Source organism: Dendropsophus ebraccatus, chromosome 2 (assembly GCF_027789765.1).
Source record: "Dendropsophus ebraccatus isolate aDenEbr1 chromosome 2, aDenEbr1.pat, whole genome shotgun sequence".
Taxonomy (NCBI): domain Eukaryota; kingdom Metazoa; phylum Chordata; class Amphibia; order Anura; family Hylidae; genus Dendropsophus; species Dendropsophus ebraccatus.
In genome coordinates, this window is record NC_091455.1 from 96,526,209 (window position 1) to 96,547,749 (window position 21,541).

Below are 21,541 nucleotides of genomic sequence, written 5' to 3' on the forward strand. Positions count from 1 at the left end.
CCCAGTGTTTAAGAACGTTTTGGTTTAAGAGCTCACAGTTTTTCAAAATTGTAACTTGGTTTAAGAGCATTGCTTTGGTTTAAGAGCTCCCTGTTCTGGGTGGGAGGGGGAGAGGGGGAGGAGCATGGTCTGCATAGTGGGGTCTACACTGTACTCTGACCCAGGAAGTCTCGCTCACCTTCCAATTCATGGCAGATCCACTTCAGGCTGGGGCTTGCATCTGGGGACAGGACTGTGGAGGTAATCTCTCCATAGCTGTAACCCCTCGCTCCCCGGACAGAGAGTGCTGCATTTATGTGCCCACATCTGCCCTGCTCATTCCTTCATGCTCCCTGCAGTCTCTGTCAGCCCTTGTGTTTCCCATCCTCTCCATTACTGTACAGTAACTTATAATATTACATATTCTGCTGTTCCTAAATGTTTGTTTCATTTGTTTTACATGTTATTCAGAATAAAAAAATAAATAATTATTTTTGGGGTGTGGAACCAATTGTCTGAATTTTCAATTATTTCTTATGGTAAAATTTGCTTTGGTTTAAGAGTGATTTGGATTACAAGCATGGCCCCAGAACGAAGCGAATTATGTTTGTAATCCAAGGCACCACTGTATGTCTATATATATATATATATATGTATATATATCATTATAGAGAGGACTGGAAACAATGATTTCTATACATGATATCATTATAAAGAGGATTTGTAATAAATAAATAGATAAAAAATGTATTTTCCTGAATAAATTAACTATGTTCATGTATGCATGTAACATACCATGACTTAACAGAAAGGTCAGTGAATTTTCAGAACATGCCTAATTTCTCTGCATTGCATATTTCTCTGCAGTATTGTACACACAGCTCAGTATCACATATAGTGTTTTCATGTAGGCCTAAATTGTTGTATTAGTCACAGACAGCTCAACTGATACAGTCTGCTGTCCATCTTGATGGTTAGGCCTTTCTATTAAAATGACATGTAACCTATTTTGCCCCCCGCCCATGGAAATTCAAATGCATCTGTCGACTTGATAAAGCACTTGCCTGGAGGGAAGTATTGTTTACATTTTCACTGCCTTCAATGGGAAGGTGTGATTCTAATTATTTTCCCCCTGCTGAAAATTAATCCTGACCGTCTTGTTTAGCATATTAGTTTATATATATATATATATATATATATATATATATATATTTATATATATATATCTGTTGGAAGATTGAATTATGCATTATGTGAATGTTGGTGCTGTTGTTTTTATTTTGTTTATTTAGAATGTATGTGAAACAAGTTAGACTCACAGCTGGTATAAGTGGGTACCTTTCCTCTTATTGGTAACTAATGCTTCACTTAAAGGACTCTTCAAAACTGTGAATACCATGTATAAATAAACAGAAATACAACTAATCCAGCTATTTAATATATCTAAACAAGGGGCTGTTTATCATTCTAATACAAAAGTCCACATAAAATAGTTGCCCACCTCCATTGATTAACTACATGCAGATGCTCTGTTGTTCCTTTGTTTGCAAGGGCACTGGATGAAAACAAGCATTAGCAGTTCAGCACTGGGGCCATAAATCAGCTGATGGAGGGTTTCACAGGGACAATCTGCTTAGGGCACTGAGTGCCATTTTTTTCCAGGACTAGTAATATCCCTGTGTGATACAGAAAAAATAAAGTATCTTACATACTGTACACAATGCCAATGTTGTACTGTATACTGATACTAACAGTGGTTGTCAGTCTGTAAAAATGGCATAATACAGTGACCTGGGAGTCTTTAATGCATCCATGCATGCTTCCATTGCTGTTTTGTTTCAGTTTCTGTGGTGTTTCCATCACTTTCTGAGTTTTTCTGGTGCATAATTAATATTTAGTCATTTTAGTCATTTTCAATTCTCATAGGCATTGGTAAAAAGGCTATTATATCCCTATAGTTTGGAGGGTGTCCATTCATACCTATAAGTAGTAGTGGAACCTGTGGCAATTTGGGTTTGGATATTTTCGTAAGCCTATATATAATATGATTTGTTGCATGCTATAGGGTGCATGCATGCTATAGTCATTTTCAATTCTCATAGGCATTGGTAAAAAGACTATTATATCCCTATAGTTTGGAGGGTGTCCATTCATACCTATAAGTAGTAGTGGAACCTGTGGCAATTTGGGTTTGGATATTTTCGTAAGCCTATATATAATATGATTTGTTGCATGCTATAGGGTGCATTCCCACAGAATGGGATGAAGCATCGGTAGCCTCTCCAACTGGTATTAGTGGTAACTGGAAAGATGCAGTAAAATACCATCTAAGATGTGTCTTCATGATTGTTATGTGGTAAACCATACAGCTAAAAGTTTTGTATATCAAGTAGAAATGATCGAACAGCGGAAAATCTTAGGCTCTATAGAACTCGAACCTTGTCGAACCTTCCGCATTTGATTCCCGATGCCATCCCGGTCCGTGGGGAAGGAGGAGACAGCCCGGGTACTGCCTGGAAAATGGGGATACAGCCTTTTACGTAGGCTGAATCCCAGAATTCCAGGCGGTACCCGGGCTGTTTTCTCCTTCCCCACGGACCGGGATGGCATCAGGAATCAAATGCGGAAGGTTCGACAAGGTTCGAGTTCTATAGAACCTAAGATTTTCTGCTGTTCGATAATCTCTAATATCAATGTAAAATTGTTTCAACTCTTTTTAAGTCTGGGTGGCATTTTTCCATTTGGTAGTGTTTTGTGGTTTAGAATTTATTTAGGTCATAGTAGAAATGGATTCCTTTTTGTGAAGATGGATGAATTATAATCTAAATCAGTTTAAAGTTAGGGGGTAAAGATGGCTTCCCTTTTTTCCACAAAATGGGAGATTTGTAAAAGATTCAGAAGAAAATTGGCAATTTGTATATACTATATCTATTTTACTTCATTATGAGGCTATGTTCACGCATAGTACTTCTGTCAGTTTTTTTTTTTTTTTAACCTAAACCAGGAGTGGGTTCAAAAAACAGAAACTGTGCAAATCTTTCCATTATAATTTTGCCCTGTCAGTTTCACTCCTGATTTTGGTTGGAAAAAAAAACCTGACAGAAATACTATGTGTGAACATAGCCTTAGGAAGCAAATTTACAAGATAGACATTAGACCCTCATTATACCCCTGGCTGCACAGAAACCCATCACCACCTAGCAATTGTGTCCCCACGGTGTCAATGGGACATGAGCTCACACAAATTCCTTACTGTATATGCCATGGTTACAGTTTGGCCACAGCCTTTTAAGCTGTTAAATTACCCAGATTATAAGTTTCTCCCCTCCTGTTAGATAGATTGGAACTCCTACAATCACACGCATGGGATAAGCGCTGAAATTGTCTAGCCCCATTGCAAAAATTTGAGGGCTAGAAGAAGGCCTTAAAATGACAGCCATGAAAAGCCATAATGGTGGCCATTAAACAGTTAAAATACTATTCCCTTTTCAGGTATTTTAATGCTCTGTGAATATTTGGCTGACCAATCTGCAACAGAAATCCACGGCATGTCAGCCTATGCAAATTCATCAGAATTGTGAGATACTTTGCAGCACTTATCATAGAGTTTGAACACTATTTAGATGTTCTTCCTTTGCGGCTGACAAAGAGGCGTGGTGTGAGCAAGAGGGGTTGTGGTCTTGGTAAATGGGGAAAAGTTTATATACAATACTGTGCACCAAATATATGCTAGAATCCTGGCACCAGATTATTACTAATGCTAATAGTTGGCCATGGTCACACAATGTAAGTTTTGAATTAATCACGGCCGTTGTTGCCGAATTTGCAACTGCAGACTGATGGAATCCCGTCCGAAGTATATACACATAGTATACAATCAGGCCGGGATTCCTAGCTGTCGCACAAAAAACTCCCATGTGAGTTTTTTGTGGCCACTATTCATTAAATAGTGGCCGTACAAGCCTGACAAGTCACACAATGGAGGTTGCGGCTGCGGCCACACACTCCATTGTTGGTGAATTGAGATGCAGGAGAAAGCACAAAGGAAGATCATCCAGCCGGTATGATCTTCAGAAACACCGGCCATTCTGTGACCTGGCTGGGTCACAGAACAGCCGGTGTTTTATGCCGTATTAACATGGCCTAAGACAGTTTTAGTTAATGTTGGCCACTGTATCCTGACACTGATAACATCAGCAATAATGTATATTTACAGAATGGTAGATTTGCATTTTTTTTCCCACTTCCCCCAGAGATTAGTTGTGTTGTCTGCCTGACTTCCATTCATTTAATTTAATCAAACATCCTAAACATCTGCATTAATTAGCTGCCGCACATGCATTTATTATGTGATTATTTATCTTTGACAGGCTTATATGTATATTTTGATTAGTATTTTATCCCCAATTTGGAGTTCATTTTGGTCAGTATTTTTACCCGTTTAAATACTGTATGCTTTTTAGATAGTGGAGAGGTAGAGGAGAAGCAAGGGAATAGTGGAGAGGTAGAGGAGAAATAGTGGAGTGGTGAAATAGTGGAGAGGTGCTGGAGAAAAAAAAGTGGAGTAGTGCAGAGGTAGTGTAAGAGAAGAACTTAACTTGATATTAACCCCTAGACGACCCTGGACGTAGGGTTACGTCATGGAAGTCTGTCCCCAGACGACCCATGACGTAACCTTACGTCATGGGTGTTATTCCCGCTATGAAGCGCGCTCCGGAGCGGAGCGCGCTTCATAGGAGGTGGGGGCCGGCTGCAGTGAGCAGCCGGGACCTCACCGGCAATGACACGCTGCAGCGATCGCGCTGCCGCGTGTCATTAACCCCTTAAACGCCGCGATCGCGGCGCGACCGCGGCGTTTAAGTGTAAGTGACAGGGGGAGTCCCCTGTCACTTACCGATCGGGACCCCCGCAGTGTGACTGCGGGGGTCCCGATCGGTAAAACGGGCCGCCGGAGCTCTCTCACCTGCCTCCGCGCGGTCCGATCGGCGCTCTGGTCACTGAGCCTGCACAGGCAGGCTCAATGAGCGGAGCGCCGATAACACTGATCAATGCTGTGCCTATGGCATAGCATTCATCAGTGTAAAAATCCAAGTAGTGAATGTAAAAGTCCCCCAAAGGGACTTCAAATGTGTAAAAAAAAAAAAGTTAAAAACACTAACACACTACCCCAAAACCCCTCCCCCAATAAAAGTCTAAATCACCCCCCTTTCCCATTATATAAATAAAACATATAAAAATGAATAAATAGATAAACATATAATATACCGTAGCGTGCGGAATTGTCCAATCTATTAAAATATAACAAGCGTCATTGCGAACGGTAAACGGCGTACACGAAAAGAGGGAAAAAAGTGCGCGGATTACCGATTTTATGTTACATTATATATATAAAAAAATTTATAAAAAGTGATCAAAACGTCCGATCTTCACAAATATGGTATTAATAAAAACTAGAGATCATGGCGGAAAAAATGACACCCCATACAGCCCCGTAGGTGAAAAAATAAAACCTTTATAAGCGTCACAATAGTCCCATTTTATTTATAATTAATTGCCAAAAAAAAGGATTTCATTTAAAAAAAATATATAACATTAGAGAATCTGCGTAAACCTGCATATGGTTGTGTTCGTACTGACCTATAGAGTAATGGTATCATGTCGCTTTTACCATATAGTGCATTACGTAGACACAGGAACCCCCCAAACGTTACCATATTGCATTCTTTTTTGCGATTTCACCAATTTATATCTTCATAAATAATATATTTGGGATTCCATCATACATGTTATGGTAAAATGAATGACGCCATTACAAAGTACAACTATTCCTGTAACAAACAAGCACTTACATGGCCTGTAGATAGAAAACTGAAAGTGCTGGAGCTCTTAGAAGGGGAGGAGGGAAAAACGGAAACACTAAGATCAAAATTTGCGCGGTCCACTGGGTCATTTTGGGCCTGGTCCTCAAAGGGTTAAAGGGGTTATCCAGTGCTACAAAAACATGGCCACTTTCTTCCAGAGACAGCCTCACTCTTGTCTCCAGCTTGGGCGGGGTTTTTCTGCTCAGTTTTATTGAAGTGAATGGAGCTTAATTGCAAACCACACCTGAACTTGAGACAAGAGTCGTGTTGTCTCTGAAAGAAAGTGGCCATGTTTTTGTAGCACTGGATAACCCCTTTAAAAAAAAACAAACCTTACTTATGGTGGCCTAATATTTTAATGGGGACTTTTCTTGGATAGACACAGGCACGTTCCTGGTAGCTGACTGCTAGCTGATTTTTCAGTCCTTCACATCAGGCACAGTGGTGAAATCCGGTCCTATCCACGCTTGGTTCAAAAATAAAGGTCAGCGACTCCACACTGGGGGAAGACAGACTCATCTTCCTGGGAGTCACAATGGCCCCTGCGGCACTAAACATCCTCTCAGATGCAACACTGCTGACTGGGAGAGAACTCTTCCAGCTGTGGCCAGATGTCGAGCTTTTTTGCCTAGTATTGCACCTTTTCAGAAATATTTAAGGGCAAGGGTGACTCCAAGTATGACTTGACCTGCTGCTGGATGGAGACTTGAGTGTGGTGCTGACAGGTTCCTTTCTCTGTTGGTTGTAGAAAGTCTGTCATGAGTAACTGGTGGCTGAATCTGCTACTGTCTCCTGCTGCAGCCCACATTCTTGATAATACGCCTCAAACAACCAATTGCGCAAGAGTTCACGGTACAATTTTACTGTAAGGGTATGTTCACACTGAGCAAATATGGGGTAGTTCTGCTGCAGAGCTCTCCGCCGCGAAATTACGCCGTGCCCTGTGTCCCACTGTGAGTGAATGAGACAACGCGCCCTCCTCCCCCGCCGCCGCTCTCCGCTCAAGTGCCACATGTTTGAACGGAGAGCGGTGACTGAGGAGGAGCGCGCGCTCTCCCATTGAGATGATATGACACACTAAGGCAGGTGTATTTCAGCAGCAGAGAGTTCCGCAGCGGAATTACACCTGTTTTACTCAGTGTGAACATATCCTAAGATACATAACTTTCAGCACTATAGTTACGTCCTCACTGGAGCGCCACCCTTGATTCCACTCTGGCAGCCTCATTTTGGGCCTCACTCCCAGCTGGGGGACATCATGAATACCCAATGGCGTCCCTAGCAACCTGGAATGCTGCGGGTCTGTGTCACCGACTAGAGATTTGAATAGGTCTCCCTGCCATTTTGTATCAAGTCTCTGTGGTTGGGGGATCGGGGGCTTGTCCAATCATGTTCTGGACAAGACCCCTAACCTCCTATAAAAACTTCTGAAGTATATTAACCCTTCACTGGCTTTCAATCTAGATCTAGAGTGCTTGAAATTCTTTTTGTATCTACTGTATTATCTGCTGGCTCTTCTGACCCTAGCTTTTATCCTTGACTATCCTTGTTATCTGGTTTTCTTACCAATCAGGACCACAAACAGTTAAGTTAAGTCAAGATCCTTACTTGCCAGCAAGGAGATTACACACATCCAGGCTGAACCGAACCTTAAATGAAGCACACAAAAATAGCAATTGCAGGTGTTTAGCTGTTTTGGTGCAGTTCAGCTGTTCCCTCATCTCTACTTAGTTGTTCACACTCCCTGGGTGTCACCAGTTGTTGTTTTCTGGTGTCCTCGCAGCAAAATTTCAGCTCAGCCATTAACTGACTGAAGAACAGCACCAAGACCAGTGATTGGCTGAGCATGCTGTCATTCTTGAGACACAAACACTGGCTGTGGTCTCATCTAAAACAGTAATTGGCTGAGTGGGCTGGAGACACCAAAGACACAGAGGAGGACACTAGAGATGAGCGAATTTGCCGAAGTTGGGGTTCGTATAAACCTTAACTCTCGGCTTCTGATTCCCGCTGTCTGCAGCCTCCGTGAACAGGGTGGATACAGCCTGAGTACCCCCTGGAAAACTGGGATACAGACATTGGCATAGGCTGTATCCCAGTAACCCTGTTAACGGAGGCTGCAGACAGTGGGAATCAGAAGCCGATAGTTCAGGTTCATACGAACCCGAACTTCAGCAAAATCGCTCATCTCTAGAGGACACCAGAGGAGCATAAACAGGTGAGCATACCTTTTTTGTTTTTTAGATGTGTGGCCATAATCTTTAATGAACTTAAATTATGCTTGCAAAAATTCACTCTGTTAACAATTTGCTTTGCTCATTCCTATTACTTACAGTTTAGCAGTCAATAGAAATTTTATTTGCCCAGGTCACAGTATATGACTACATCTGGAACAAAGAAACAAGTAAAACATTGTCAACCTCAGATATTCAACATCTGGAACATTACAGTTCAAAGGGTGATGAAGACAACTCAAAAGATGTAACTACTCATGTAATGATTTATACCATTCATCTGAGAGGCTATCGAGACCTTTATCGCCAGTTCCTTCGTCTACCAGATGGAGCCATTGTAGAGGTAGGTCTATGTCATTTACTTTTTAATACAGTTAAATACAGGGGACCTTATCATGTAAACATAAGTCTCAGGACAGAGGAAGTAAAATCTACTCTAGCCATCCCAGAGAGTCATTTACCTTGTATCATTATATTATTCTTAAAGAGTCACTGTCGTCGTTTTTTTTTTTTTCAAAAATCAATAGTCCAGGTGATTTTAAGAAACTTTGTAATTGGGTTTATTAGCCAAATATGCTATTATCTGCATTCAAAAAACCTTTTCCCAGGTCCCCCCTTCCCTCCTTTTTTCCATTCACTGCAAAAAATCAGGAAATTTTGACTTGTTGCATCAGACATACCCAGTCTCGTCTCTAGAGAGGGGAGGGGGGAGGAGGGAGTTAGCCGACAGCAGAAAGCTAAGAACAAAGGATTACAGGTAGAGATAAGTGAACCAGGTTCCAGTTCGAGTCTATCCGAACCCGAACTTTCGGCATTTGATTAGCGGTTGCAGCAGAAGTTGGATAAAGCCCTAAGGCTATGTGGAAAACATGGATACAGCCAATGACTATATCCATGTTTGCCAGACAACCTTAGAGCTTTATCCAAGTTCAGCAGCCCCTGCTAATCAAATGCCAGTCGTTCGGGTTCAGATCAGAGGTCAGAGAGGTCAGTGCTCACTGTCAGAGTAGATAAAGGGTGAGGTATTTGTAGATTAACTCTTTGTTGTCCTGTTTTGGTCTTTTGTTTAGCTCTCTCCATAGGAGAACAATGAAGACAGGGGGGAGAGCTTCAAACTGCTTTTTCATGATAAAAATTAATTTTTCGGCTAATAAACCCAATTACAAAGTTTCTTAAAATCGCCTGTACTATTGATGTCTGCAAAAAAAAAAAAAAAAAAAAATCACGACAGTGACACTTTAACCCTTTGAGGACCAGGCCCAAAATGACCCAGTGGACCGCGCAAGTTTTGATCTTAGTGTTTTCGTTTTTCCCTCCTCCCCTTCTAAGAGGTCTAGCACTTTCAGTTCAGTTTTCTATCTATAACCCATGTAAGTGCTTGTTTTTTACAGGAATAGTTGTACTTTGTAATGGCGTCTTTCATTTTACCATAACATGTATGACGGAATTCCAAAATTAATATTTATGAAGATATAAATTGGTGAAATCGTAAAAAAAGAATGCAATATGGTAACGTTTGGGGGGTTCCTGTGTCTACGTAATGCACTATATGGTAACAGCGACATGATACTATTACTCTATAGGTCAGTCCGAACACAACTATATGCAGGTTACACAGATTCTCTAATGTTATATTTTTTTTTTAAATGAAATCCTTTTTTTTTGGCAATTAATTATAAATAAAATAGCCCTATTGTGACGCTTATAACGGTTTTATTTTTTCACCTATGGGGCTGTATGTGGTGTCATTTTTTCCGTCATGATCTCTAGTTTTTATTAATACCATATTTGTGAAGATCGGACATTTTGATCACTTTTTATTATTTTTTTTTATATATAATGTAACATAAAATCGGTAATCCGCGCACTTTTTTCCCTCTTTTCGTGTACGCCGTTTACCGTTCCAATGACGCTTGTTATATTTTAATAGATCGGACAATTATGCACGCTACAGTATATTATATGTTTATTTATTTTTATATATTTTATTTATATAATGGGAAAGGGGGGTGATTTAGACTTTTATTGGGGGAGGAGTTTTGGGCTAGTGTAATAGTGTTTTTAACTTTTTTTTTTTTACACATTTGAAGTCCCTTTGGGGCCTTTTACATACAGTACTTTGATTTCTACACTGATCATTGCTATGCCATAGGCATAGCATTGATCAGTGTTATCGGCGGTCTGCTCATTGGGCCTGCCTGTGCAGGCTTAGTGCAGCAGATCGCCGATCGGACCGCACGGAGGCAGGTGAGAGACCTCCGGCGGTCCGTTTTACTGATCGGGACCCCCGCAGTCACACTGCGGGGGTCCCGATCGGTAAATGACAGGGGACTAACCTGTCACTTACACTTAAACGCCGCGGCGTTTAAAGAGTGAATGGCACACGGCAGCGCAATCGCAGCAGCGTGTCATTACCGGTGAGGTCCCAGCTGCTGATTGCAGCCGGCCCCCACCTGCTATGAAGCGCGTTCCGCTCCAAAGCGCGCTTCATAGCCGGAGAAACACCCAGGACGTATAGTTACACCCTAGGTCGTCTGGGGACAGACTTCCATGACGTAACTATACGCCCTGGGTCATCTAAGGGTTAAGTAACATAGCAACATATCAGGGGACACAGTGCAATATTTTGCTTTTTACAGGGTCTGTGGCCTGCTCACAAGGTGGGCAGGTGGCATGGGGGACAGCATGGTGTAAAGTTTATATACATAATAGTCATCACCTCAGTCCTATTCTATGTGACTTTCGGTGTAGGGTCAATATAGGAGACCTGACATTGCCACTTTAAAGTGGTGGCTTGTGATCCTATGGCCCCTGAAGCAGTCCACCATTACTCTCCAGCTGTCACATAAACCCAAAACATGTTGAAACTCTGGGGACACCATAATGTTTCTAACAGATTAAATAAAGTTTAAAATATTTAAACTGGTGCTGGACTATACCCATCCTCTTCTGGATCCTATCAGTACTAATTTATGCGAATGTCAGGGAAGGGTTAATATTATACACCAAGACTAGAAGGGAACTGTAAAGATACATGCAGTAGTAAGTGAAGTGTCCCCAAGCATGTAAATAAAGTAAAAATACAGGATATTTTTCTTTTTTTAATCTTTACAAGATATTTTTCTAAGTATATGCAAATGCTGCAAGTTCTCAATTATAAAATACTATTGAAATGCACAAGTACAAAAGACCTTATTAATGCTGGTTTCTTAAGCTTTTTGTTTGTTTGGCGTCTCAGGGTGGGGGTGGAATAGGAGACCTTTTTGTTTGTGTATGCAAGTTTGACAATTGTTCTTACAAATACCAGCTTTTTTATTTTTTATTTTGTATCTAGTACATGTACAGTATGTTATTGAACTAAAACTGTTAATAACTCTCATGGTAAAACAGGAAAAAATGAACGAAAATCATTAGAGTAAAAAATTCAAAGAATATAATATTATAAAGTAAACTATTATAAATATAGGGTATCATTCCATATTGGTGTTGCTCTAGAAAATCCTTTGTGTAAATGTGTGTGGTGAAACTTTAAGAAAAGTTTCAAAACTTCAATGCATTTATGAAAATATATAATACGTATTTGAAACCATATTCAAAACAAAGGGTAATGTAACAACTATACCACCATACAAAATAAAAGAGGCTGAAAATGCTGGTTTTCTCTAGGGAAAAAAAGTGACACTCATAATGCATTTTAAAGAGAGTTTAGTCTGCTCTCATGAAATCATGGCTTGTGCAGAAATTCAAGATTTGGAAAAAAACGCTCAAAGCAAGTGAACTCTTAAAACACAGGCCATTTTGAAAAGATTGCAGTATGTATTACATTGATAAGAGTTGATTAAAGGGCATCTTACAAAATTTAGTATGTCAACTCTTGTGCCACTCTTGTGAAATGTGTGTTTGTTTCTAAAGTGTCGCTATCTACATTAATAGATAGCTGCATTTGCTATGATAACAGGTGACACAATAGGTCACATAATTAGAAATGCAATTGTAGCCCCAGGTTCCTTTTGATTTTTTTAACTGTCCAGCCCATCTATCCTCCCTTAATAAAAACAAATTAGTTTCTCCTTATTCTTAGGTTTATGCTTCGGGTTGTTTTCTCTCAGAATGGAATTGGCTGTGAACTCTGCTTTTTTAAATAGTGAATTTAATGTCTTTCAGTGTTTCAAAATTAATACTAGCAAAAACTGAAATCCTCATCTTTTTCAGCAAAGGTTACAACATTCCCAGTGACACTTGAGAGTTCAACATCTCCTTGTAAATAATCTGATAAAGGCCAGGAGATAATATTTTTTCACATGTACTGTAAAAGTAAATTAATTTAGATTGTGTATGTCTTTAAAAATTACTGTAGAACTTTATATGGATTTTTTTAATTTCCTATTAATAACATTAAAGTTAGGTCTACAGAGCTTCTGCTTGATCAAATAAGTCCCACAATGATAAGATGTTGAGTCCCATTAGAATGAACAGAGTCACACAAAAGGCCATATTCCAGGGCCGGCATCAGCACAGGGCTTACATAGGCAAGTGCCGGAGCCCACAGCACCTCTAGGGGGCCAGAGAGTGAGACCAGCCTAGTGTTCTTATGTTCAGCCTGCTCACTGTAGTGCAAGGTGAGCGGGCTGAACATCAGAAGACACAGGAGATGGATCAGAACCTGCACAGAGAGAAGGAAAGACCTGATCACATGACCTGAACGTCCTCAGCCTCACAGTGTAGAGATTATCTGTTGATCAAAGCAACAGAGAGGAAGAGGGAAAATGCTGAGCTGTAAGTGCTGTGTGTCAGTTAGTCAGTGTCCGTGTCAGTCAGTCAAATACATATGCTATAGAGACAGCACTTCAATTGAAAGCAAACGTGTTCTTTTATTGACAACCTAATACGCAACATTCCGGCTGATACTTAGCCTTTTTGAGGCCTCTCTGAGGCCTTTGCTGGGGCTTCCATGGCTGCCTAACTCAGCGACTGATACAGGATGGTTCAACGCAATACTGCATTAATCTCTGAGTAATCCAGTGCATATTTTGCTTCTGTATTTTGCTTTTATTTTACTGTGTGTGAACCTAACGTAGTTGTATCATATAAGCTATACTGTACATCCATTCTTATCTTCTTCATGGGTTTTAGAAAGTATAGGGCTTAAGTAAGAAGTGCAACTTTGACTTCACTGGTTTCCACTTAACCCTCACTTAACCCATACTTGTACGTCCAGGGCCACCTACGTGTGTTCAGAGCGGGGCCACGTGGTGGCCGCGCTCTGAACCACCGCGGTCCCGGATTCCGCATGTAGACCGGGACCGCGGCTATTAGCGGGCACGATCCAATCACCGTGCTCGCTAATAAAGTAATCGGATGCAGCTGTCAAAGTTGACAGCTGCATCCGATTACTTGAATGCAGCCATCCCTGGTGTCTAGTGGGGTGGATCACTCCTCCGGGACGTTGTCCCGGAGGAGCCATCCACACATCCTCCTCCGTCCGGGCTTATCGATCTATGCTGTATATCTATGCAGCATAGATCTCAGTGAGAGATTAGAGTGCTTATACTAGAAGTCTCCCAGGGGGGTACATTTTTGGTCGCATCAAACAATGGTAACAATGGTTTGAATTTTTACAGGCCATCAGATACAATAATATATACAATAATAGATACAGTTATACATTACATAATGTTGTTATCGTAATGACTTGATGAACATATATAACAAGTCAGTTTTACCCCAGGGTGAGCAGCGTAAAAACGTAAAAAAAAAAACAAATAAAAGAAATGCTTTTTTTTTTCAATTTCACCACACATTTTTTCTGGTTTTGCAGTGTCCTTTATGAAAAAATTAAGCCTGTCATTGCAAAGTACAATTAGTGGTGCAAAAAATAAGGGCTCATGTGGGTTTCAAGGTGAAAAAAATGCAAGTGCTATGGTTTTTTAAGCACAAGGAGGAAAAAACGAAAATGAAATTGGCTCTGTCCTCTAGGGGTTAAAGAAGATTAGTGGAGGGAAATTTCTACTGCAAATTTTCGTATACCATGGGTTTGTATGCGCTTAATGCAAAGAGAGTAATGAGGGGTATAACAAATTCTTATGTCGGAAACAATTAGCCAGCACAATAAACATGATTTTTTTATGTGTTTTCCATATACTGTATATATATATATATATATATATATATATATATATATATATATATTTAAAAAAAAACATTATTTTTCCTATGTTGTCATAGATATTTGGAGATTTCAGTGGCATAAGCCTATTACCTAGCGAGGTAAACAATACTGTTGAGGAATATGCCAATCGAATCTATTCTCCAATGTGTAATGCAGTGGACATAAGAGAGAAGAAAAAAAGTGCAGCAGACAACTGAGGTAATGTTCCAATGTAATAAAATTTTCTGAAATATTTTGCATGCTGCAATTTATTACTTCCCAAGAGAATTAAAACACCTTTGTTTGGAAAAAAAAAAGATTTTTACATAAAGATGTAGCGGCTGCAAACACTATAAGTGATGTGCCACTCTTGTTATATAGAGTACTACATTATTAATACTGGCTTACTGACTTAGTAGCTAAGCTGGCAGTACTCAACAAAACACAGTAATCACTAGCCCCTTAAGTCCTACTCGGTTGCGAGTATTGGAACATAAATAAGGAAACAACAGGGTGGCCCCTTTTTGTCAACGTCTAACTCAAGGTGCGAGTATTGCGATCATGACAAGGGCTTGCCAAGGCAGGCATCCATCCACAGACAGTCGTTTCGGGGTATTTGCCCCTCTTCAGTGTGGAGCAGGGTTCTGGCTGGTTGGGGCAATGACAAATCAACCAACAAAACACAGTAATCACTGAACTCAAGGAAATCAGTGAAAACATTCAAATGAAGTACTCAATCAAGAGTCTCCACTGATGCCCACAAAAGTTTAAATATGCAAAACAAGAGTCCGTGGAGCCTCGGTTGTGAGTCTCAAAACACAGTATTGCCAGATATCTTTAGCCTGTTGCCACGGGGTGCCTCCATGATGGGGAGAGCACTACACCACCCTGATAGATAGCCCCTAAAGTCCCATTAGACGTTGACAAAAAGGGGCCACCCTGTTGTTTCCTTATTTATGTTTCAATAGGCTATCAAGGCTATCTATCAGGGTGGTGTGGTGCTCTCCCCATCATGGAGGCACCCCGTGGCAACAGGCTAGAGATATCTGGCTATTCCGTGTTTTGAGACTTGCAACCTAGGCTCCATGGACTCTTGTTTTGCATAAGCTGGCAGTACTGTATGCATTGCTACTCACTTTACATTTGCATCTTCTTTGCACATTAACAGCTGCTCCTGGGAGCGAAGTACAAGCCAGCAGTGATGCATACAATGTTGCATGCATTGCAGCTCACTTTACACTTACTGGGAAGTGAGCAGCAAGCTTTACAGTACATAACATTTATCTGGATTATATCCTTGGGCATGCTGCAGTAACATGATGTAACATTGAGTTAACAATGTTGAGTCTGTAATTCATTTGCAGACTCCCTCATATTTAGTTTTTACCCTTCTTCTAGTTTTATATTTTTTCTTGTGGTTTGTTCTCTTAGGTAATACATGATGTGTTGAAGTGTGAAGTGAATTGAAGAGCCTAAAGCTTGCCCTGAATTTTGTGTGCTTTCTTCCCTATCTACAGCTAGTGTGAGCTGTCCTCACGTACGCTCAACTATCTCTCTACACCAGTCAGTTATAAATGAGAGTAACTGGGAAAGGCTGCAGGAGGCCATGTCCCTTTTCCATTTTGACCCATAATCATCTGAGCTCAGCCTGAAACAGCCCAAAATTTGCACATTATTTTTGCAAAAGTGAGTTATGCACAAAACTGAAACCTGGCATACAATATATGGTAAACTTCCTGTCAACTATTTTGATTTTTGTCACACTAAGAAGGTCACATGCTGTAGCTTTTTACACACTCTGTAGATGCAAAATTGTAGGAACTTTTTTAAAGGGCACCAATCAATAGTTATTAACTATTATTATTGCATCTAATGTTGTTAGCATTAGATGCGTTAAGTATGGTGTGAGCTGCTAAAGTGTTCTCTTACCATACTTGGTGTGCCATCCTCTTAGGGGGTATATACGAGAAAATACTGTTTTATTGCAGTGCACTGCAGGAAAAGAGATCAGGACTAGTCATCTGGGTGGTGTCCAAGTCGTGACTAGTCAAATAAACAATTTTAAAAATCAGTTCAAAGGTGCCAATAGAATTTAGCTAATATAGACATGTGATGTCAGTGTAATAAAGCTTTGCCATCTGGTATCCTAATGTTCTAATTTACAATGACCAGTATTAATAGCCTTTTTTGGACAAGTGTTAATCAAAATACCCAAACTCACACACCTAAAGCCCAATGCAGCCAATGTGTTATTTTCTGTGGTGTTAGGGGCCTTTCATTGTCTAGAATACCATGGAAACTTAGGGACTTGGCTTTTTTTACTCTAGTGCCTCAAGCCTCAGGTTATCCAGGAATACAAACAGCAAAAACAGCACCACACCTTTCCTAAGGTTGTCATCTTAAATTAACTGATCTGACCACACTAAAACTGGAGATGAATGGTGCTTTTTTTCAAAGGTCCCCACACACTTTATAGGTTTTTGTCTGTATCCACCCCGTATGATTCTGACCATAGGGGTCGGGCATGATGAAAGCCCTGTGGCTTAACCTTCTCTTTCCTATAGAGAAGACAGGAAAACTTAAAGGGGTAGTGCGGCGCTAAAAAATTATTAACAGAATAACACACATTACAAAGTTATACAACTTTGTAATGTATGTTATGTCTGTGAATCGCCCCCTTCCCCATGTCCCACCACCCCCGCCCGTGTACCCGGAAGTGTGTGGTGCATTATACATTACCTGATCCGTGTCGAGGACTGCCAAATCGCTGCCGTTGTCCCCCCTCCGTCGCGTCACAACTGTGCTCAGCCGCGATTGGCTGAGCACAGTTATGCTCAGCCAATCGCGGTTGAGCAGCTGATGACGCGGCCGCTGATGGCAGACGGCCTCGACACGGATCAGGTAATGTATAATGCACCACACACTTCCGGGTACACTGGTGGGGGTGGTGGGACACGGGGAAGGGGGCGATTCACAGACATAACATACATTACAAAGTTGTATAACTTTGTAATGTGTGTTATTCTGTGAATAATTTTTTAGCGCCGCACTACACCTTTAACCGTGCCTGTAGTGTCACTTAATTGAAAAGCTACTTGCTTGATCATACCAAAATTTATATTTGTAAATATATAAGGCAGCCATCTTGTTATATAGATGGCCACTAAGGATAATCATGGGGAAATAGTCTTGAAGTTTTTTTTTTTTTTTTTTTTTGCAATATAGCATCCTATAGCAATATAGCATTGATTTTACTGTGGCCCGGCTGGGTTAAAAGAACAAATGTACCTTTACTGACCAGGTACCAGCCCTCAGTCACTGCTGCTCTGACAGGGCCTGACTACTCCTCAGCACTTTCTAGTCTCCTCTTGACACACAAAATTGGTTACTCAGTTGAGGATTCATTGACTGAGGCTTCTTGTGTCATAAAGAAGCCAGAAAGTGCTAAGCAGTGAGGACAAGGTGTTGCTGAAATTTTGTTTCACCTCAACCTGGCCATTGTTAATAATTTTACTTTACTATTAATTTTATTTCTAAATCTTAGATTAAAAAGACTTTCAATGTATATATACGTTTTTGCATTTTCTCAAGTATTGTGATTGTAAACAAAAACTATGCAAAAATATTCAAAAGTTAAAGTGGTTTTAAAAACTTTACTAAGACAAGCAGAAGAGAAATCCCATGTTGTTGAGAATAGTTAACAAATATAATTAAACATGTCTGCTTTACAAGAACATCTAGAGCTGCATCTTTAAACAATTACAACACCTTGCAAAAAATGCACTCTAAAAGTCATCTTCTTAATGATTGTTATATTTTATTTTTAGTTTACCATTCATATGCATCATTAAGAAAGGAACAACCAGGATCATAATGTTCAAAACAACTGGATACGCTCAGATGAGATCTACATAGGAATAAATCACCAAGATGCGAGGAAGGCAACTTCAGGTCTTCTTGTAACACCTGCTGGAAAAGAAGCAGAGCCAGACTGTAAAATGTGCATAGTTCTCAGCTAACAGCCTCAGTGACTAAATAATGACAGAGGAGCACCTGGTAACCCAGGTTTTAGTGACATGAATCTTTGGAAAAGCCACTATCTTGAACCCTGTAGTATCCTGAAAGACTAAAAGGAGAAAATTGTATTGTCTTATGCATTACCACAAGAATATCTTATAACTAACTTTTTGCTTGTATTCACTGTCGGCTAAATACTTAAAGATAAACAACTGGATTTTTTCCCTGTGTATTATATATAAAGCATAATTCCTAAATTTACCAGGACTATCACCAGTGCATGTTTTGACTTGTACTGTATCTCTCTTTAGGGTTTATTCACATGTCAGTGTATTTTTCACTCCGCAAATTTAGCAATAGCTATTAGCAATCTGCAAATGCCCATTCGTATTTTATCCATATTTTTTTTGCTGACCCACTAAAATTAAAGATCGTGGTTTACCATAATCTAGTCACTATTTGTGGATCACATCTGCAAAAATACATATCCTATAAGGCTCTATTGATGTGTCAGTCCACACTAGGGCTTTTTTCTTTTTTTCTTATCAGTACGGATCACAGCCCCGTACACACCTGGACTTGTGAATGGGGCCATTGAAATACATTGATCCTATTTTCAGACGTTTTAGATTGCGAACATGTGAAAAGAGCCTTACACACCAACACCCCATATGAAGCAAGGTAACCATAATCTCTACTTAAAAGGGTTTTCCAATGATTAAACCTTTTTTCATCTGTCTAATACATTAATTTATATTGGTAAATACAGTTATTTTAAGACTTTTCTGTGAAAAGTCAGTGACAAATCTGCATCTTTTTAAAACATAAATTCACGTATGTAGATTTCAATTCCATACTGCAAGTCAATATCTGTGCAAACTTCCAAGCATGTGGCTGAGATTGCAAAAATCTCATCCACATCACCGCTACTGTAATTCGCTGTGTATTTTTTGCATTTCTTGTGAAAGTGGTAAATGCTACAAGGTACTAAGGGTCCACCAGAATACAATACCTTCTGGAGCTGACTTTGGGGCCAATTGCAGTCCACAAAATTTCACTTTTTTAAGGGAATCCAAAAAGATGCTTTTCCAAGCTCCTGAAAAGCCGCAAGATGGAATTTACCGATTTAACATGAGAAGTAGCCAGGGTTAACTTGATCCCTGATGCAGCAATTGTGTCAGGGAGCTATGTTAAGTAAATTAGAAAGTTGAGTTAAACGTGTTACTGTGATCAAGTTAACCCTGGCTACTACTCATGTTAAGCCTGGCTACATCTGTATCTTCCCTCCCCCAATCCCTGCTTGATTGACACCTTGAAGCGGAGTCTTAAAGAGAGCCAATCATGGACAAAAATGTTTTTAAAAAAATTCCCTTAATTAGATGTGAATGAATATTTTATTAATATTTGTAAATATAATTAGTTATTTTTTACTGCAGTGTTTTTGAATTAACCACGTTTTACTTTCCTGTCTCGCTTCCGGAACTTCCTGGCATGCAGAGCGCCGGGATAGGATCCCATGATCCTTTTCCCGACGATCTGTTAATACACTGTGATCTCGCACTATCCAGCACAAGATCACTGTGATCTCGCACTATCCAGCACAAGATCGCTGTGTATTACTGTGTCCCTAATTTGTCTATAAGAGTCCCTTAATGTCACTATAAAGATACAGACTGCCTTTCCAGTCTGTATCTGATACTTTACCCGATCCTCTGTTCCCTGGCTGAAAACATATCTTTTATCTTTATAGTTAGATTTAGGAACTCTTATAGAGACACATTAGGGACAGTAGATAAATAGGTGATAGGTTCTCTTTAAGCAGGACCAGGGGACAGGGAATAAGGATGAGTTTCAGCATGCCGCTCCTCATGAGCGCTGAAAAGTCTCTTTAACACTTTTTATTATAGAATAAAAGCATTTTTTTTACATTCTGGAAGCAGAGATGGTTTTTACGAAAGGTAACAAGTGTCTTCTTGACTTAACAGCTATCTAATAGTGTCAGCAGCTTGGATCGTGAATTAATGCTTACAGATTCCCTTTAAGGTCCGACAAATAAGTTATTAGACCTGAATATATCTGAAGATATATTTGTATGTTCTCTCACAACAACATGACAATTGACGTAAAGTGATATTGTCCCCCCTTACTCTATGTGTGGTTCTCCGCACCATCTACAAGCTTAGATGCTTCACATTCAATATATACCTGTATAACACTTGTCTGTGTCTTCTTTGTGCTCTAAAATTGCTTCATTTTATCCATGAACAGTGGCACCTTGGTTGAGGCATCTCACCTATGTGGACAGTGGCAGTTAGTGTCTATCTCCCGGGTGGGCAGAGGGCCTAACTGCCATGAAGTCCCACCTAGGTGCCACTGTCCATAGAGAAAATGAAGAGATTTTAGAGCACAAAGAAGATACAGACCAGTAGATGGTGCAGAGAACTGCACATACTGATGCTGATAGTATTTCATATTCTTCTTTAGAACAAAGTATTCTAGATTAATCCATAAGAGCCATGTGTTCTTTTCTTCCTAGTGGATTCATGAATAAGGTCAGAAGAACAGTATGGGCCCATAAATTCAGTGGGTGTGTTATTATAGAGCCATACTACACAGATTCTAAATCCATCTGTGCGCATAAGGCCTTAGTTAAATAACCTGATATTTAAAACTTTCTGTAGACTAGATCATTAGTTAAGCTGTGTTTTACTGATATATTTACAAGTTTAGTTACTCATCCTGTAAATAGAATGGTTAATGCAGCGGCATATAATCTGTTACATACCATTGAGTTCACATTTCTACTCTTGCCTTAGCATCTCATGTAGTACAGTGTTTAAATTCAAACCAATTGTTGTAGTGGCGTTGCTTCTCTTTTTCATTGCTCCTCAAAGCATTATCACTTGATTTATTTAATAAATGTGAAGCCTGAGCTTGTCGGCAGTGCAGTTTCTATCGAAGTGATTCCATGCTGTGTTTGTTGAAGTGCTAAGTAATTTGCTTCTAGTGGAGGCACATATCATTTAGCACTACAGTGCATATTTAACGGGATGATGAAAAACACTTTTTATCTATTCACATGGTAATAGTGATCATCTTAATTCCCTATTTCACTTTAAAATTATGACCCTGGGGTTTAGTCCTTGTATCTCTATCCCTGCCATGCAACTTACTTTCATCTGTATCTGCCACAAACTTCTCATCCGGGTAATGTCAGTTAATGTAGCCACTGTGACCGGCAGTAAAACTGATTGTAAAAAATGAGCAAGATTACACTCTCTGCTAGAACAACAAAACTGTAT

At 39.9% G+C, this 21,541-nt stretch overlaps 1 long non-coding RNA gene across 2 annotated transcripts; it reads right to left on the minus strand.

Annotated features, from left to right (window-relative positions):
- Positions 1 to 1,486: 1,486 nt before the first annotated feature.
- Positions 1,487 to 20,563, minus strand: LOC138784577 (uncharacterized). Of its 2 annotated transcripts, none has more exons than XR_011361879.1 (4): positions 20,445 to 20,563; positions 18,055 to 18,191; positions 8,174 to 8,227; positions 1,487 to 1,655 (listed from the first exon to the last, which is right to left on the minus strand). It is a non-coding gene; the product is annotated as an uncharacterized lncRNA (long non-coding RNA). The 2 variants fall into 2 exon arrangements; XR_011361880.1 differs by lacking the exon at positions 1,487 to 1,655 and adding an exon at positions 6,430 to 6,575.
- Positions 20,564 to 21,541: the final 978 nt, after the last annotated feature.